This window comes from Merops nubicus, unplaced genomic scaffold, assembly GCF_000691845.1.
Source record: "Merops nubicus isolate BGI_N331 unplaced genomic scaffold, ASM69184v1 scaffold8587, whole genome shotgun sequence".
Taxonomy (NCBI): Eukaryota; Metazoa; Chordata; class Aves; order Coraciiformes; family Meropidae; genus Merops; species Merops nubicus.
The window spans coordinates 32653-35751 of record NW_008618268.1 but is presented as its reverse complement, the minus strand read 5'-3'; positions in this window follow the sequence as shown (position 1 = coordinate 35751).

Here is a 3099-nt window from a genome sequence, read left to right as displayed (position 1 = left end):
CTTTCCTGCAGACAGTCACGTCTATGAACTTTGCATCTGCAGAGACTGCATCCAGATTGCCTCAAATATTTTGGCCAAACCCAGAAGGCTGAAATGAAGCTCTAAGTTAAACATTTTTTCACACTTTCAAGAATGAGGTTCTCTTGAAAATCTTGGTTTTGTTGATTTGTCCCCTACTTGAGGAAGAAATCTCTTCTCCTTACTATGCTTACATTTTCTGCTTTGCTAACATGTAATAATTTCTCGTTCCTGTCAATATGGAGATGAGAGAGAATGATGCTTTATTACTATGAAGTATTTTAATATTTGCTTTAAATCAGATTCTTAGGGGATGGGGTGAAAGTACTACCAAACTGATAATTGATCCTATAAAATACATTCAATAAGGAAATTTAGGATTTCTAGATGAGAGTGCTGAGATGACGGATCATGCTACTAATCTTCTAGTAACTATCAAAACACAGTAAATGCTATGTGAGAATAGATTGCTGCAAATGATAGTAACAGTAGTTTTTCAGGTTGCAAATTATATGCTACTCCAGGGACACTTATACTTATATGAAAATGTGATTTTTATAAATACTGTACAGGATTGAAGGTAATAAGCATTTGCATTGATTCAGATATTGTAGAATTTTTCTGTTGAGTTATCATATTGTACTGGGCTTTGTGGGTAGCGTGCTAAGGTCCCTTAGCACAGGGAATCATGATTTTCCACTATCAAGAAATAAAAACTTCTTTATTGTTGTGGGGTAGAAGGTACTAGCAGAAACTAAGAACAACTCTAGAACAAGTAACCAAAGGTTGATTCTGTATCTTTCACAGGCATTCATCTAAACCAAACCATTTCAGGTTCAGCCTGAAAACAAACAGATTGGAATAAGCACAGATATGCTACTTAAGGACACGGTGAGGTAATGAGTAAGTCAGTTTTCTGTAATTGTCCTTCCCTATGAGACCAATCCATCTCTTTGGGAACCACCATGAAAATCAGATTGTCCTGGTTTGGGGTATAACAGAGCTGGTTCTGTTCAATGATTTAACTTTTCAGCTAAAGCTCTTGTAATTAACCACACCATCTGAAGTTAGCAGCATGTTTTTCTGAACTGCCTGCCTTAAGTAAGCAGTGATAACACTCTGTGTTTAGAGTTACTGCCAGGGATTGGTGCATAGACCAAGGTCACTGCTAAGCTTGTGTCCCACATGGAGGGGTGCAGAAAGTAAAGGCCACACCTGTAGGGAGGCGCAGACAAGATAAGAGACCCTAAGATTCACCAGTGGGGTATTCCATCCTGTATCCATCATATTTGGTGTAAAAGCTGAAGGATCAGGACAGGCAACCACTTCTATCACCCCTTCCACCTTCTTCCTTGCTTTTACTGCTTCTACAGTGGCCAGCATCCAAGGAGGACTCCATCCATCCTGCCTTTGATCCCGAGCCGTGTGCTCCTGAACTGAGTCCCAGAATCCAGCTCCTGTACCCAGTTGCCGTGTGTGGCTGAGTCCAGCCTGGTATTTTTCCCCAGGGCCTGCTCCCCAGCATCAGGAGTGATGGTGTTGTGTTGCCATCGGGGGTGGGGAGGGTGGGGGGTGGAGGAGTTGGCTTTGACACTGATTTTGTATGTATTTGTACATATTCCATTTTATTACCATTATTACTATTATTATTAGTGGTAGTTTTAAAGCTGTTTTCCTTTTCTTTTCTAATCAGTAAGTCTCTCTCCCTTATTCTCTTTCTGTTTCCCTTTCAGGGATAGTCCTTTGCAGGGGGAGGGGGGTTAGCAGAGAGCATCTGTTACGGTTCTGGTGACAGCCCTGACCCCAAATCGTGACACAGACGAACCTCAGTAGGAGATGAATGTAAACTGTAGTATGGCTTAAGTAATGCCAAGCTGGTCCCTGTGGATCAACTACAGCTATATTTTTTCTAGTTAGTGTCCCACTGTATACAATGTAAAGTTAGCTTCAATACGAATAATTGTGTAGGAAGCTGGGTCTCATGACTATACCACTAGTCTCATGACCATACCACTAGTCTCATGACCATACCACTAGTTCATGAGTATAAAACTCTATTCTGTTTGGCTTTTTAGGAGAGCAGATCTACACAGCTTTGCAAACTCTGATTTTCAATCTTGCTACCAAAATTCTTTTCAATAGTCTGAAATATTGATTTGTCAAGTTGAAAACTAGTATATGACCATCAATTTCTCAAAACTATCTCCTAAATAAGTCAGAAGGATTAGTGATTGTCTCTTCACTAAATTTCTCCTGTACATTGTAGGTTATTTATTAGCTTGTGTAGTGGCGATCGATGGTCAGTGGTTGTTTTAAGACAGGGCTGCTGAGACTATCAAGTCTGCTGACCTACAATAGCTTTAGCACTTCTGAATTCGTGACTTCAGAAATGCAAGCTCTGGCTTCTCTTAAAGGTTAATAACTAAACCCAGTATATGTTTCTGGGGGACAAAATGGATTGTGTGTTTTTCACTGAAAGTAACATAAATGTCATAAGTTTTTATGAAATGCATTTCTTTGTTTCTCTTGATCACATAACATAAGAGCTGATGATAAAGAAAGTGGGAAAAAACACTAAATCTAGTTTTCATATCTCATATTATTTACATGAAATCAGTGTGAAAGTTAATCCTGTAGCACAACAGAAAGGATAATATTACAAAATACTTACATGGTTTCTGACTGGACTTTGTATGTTGAGATGGAATCGACCTTTCTGTTGGTTGAGATATTTTTACTTCTTGCCTGGAGGAGAGAAGAGACAGAAGGAGAAGCAAAGGAGAAGTAACACAGGAATTCGTCAGTGTATTTAAATAGATCAGTCATAAAAATCATTTATGTATCAAAAGCATCTGGTCCTGTTTTTTTAGATTGAAGATCAGGATAAAATATGGAATCACTGAGGTCAGAAAAGAGCAAAAGCAAGGGATGCCAAATGCATTGTCAGCAATTATGTTTCCAAATACAGAATAGTTTCATTGTCTTTCCTTGTTAGGCCTGTTTTCTAGGATTTAAAAATATCTGCAAAGACTCTTTTAATCAAGACTTGTGAACTGTGATCTGTCATGACCTGTGTTGAGC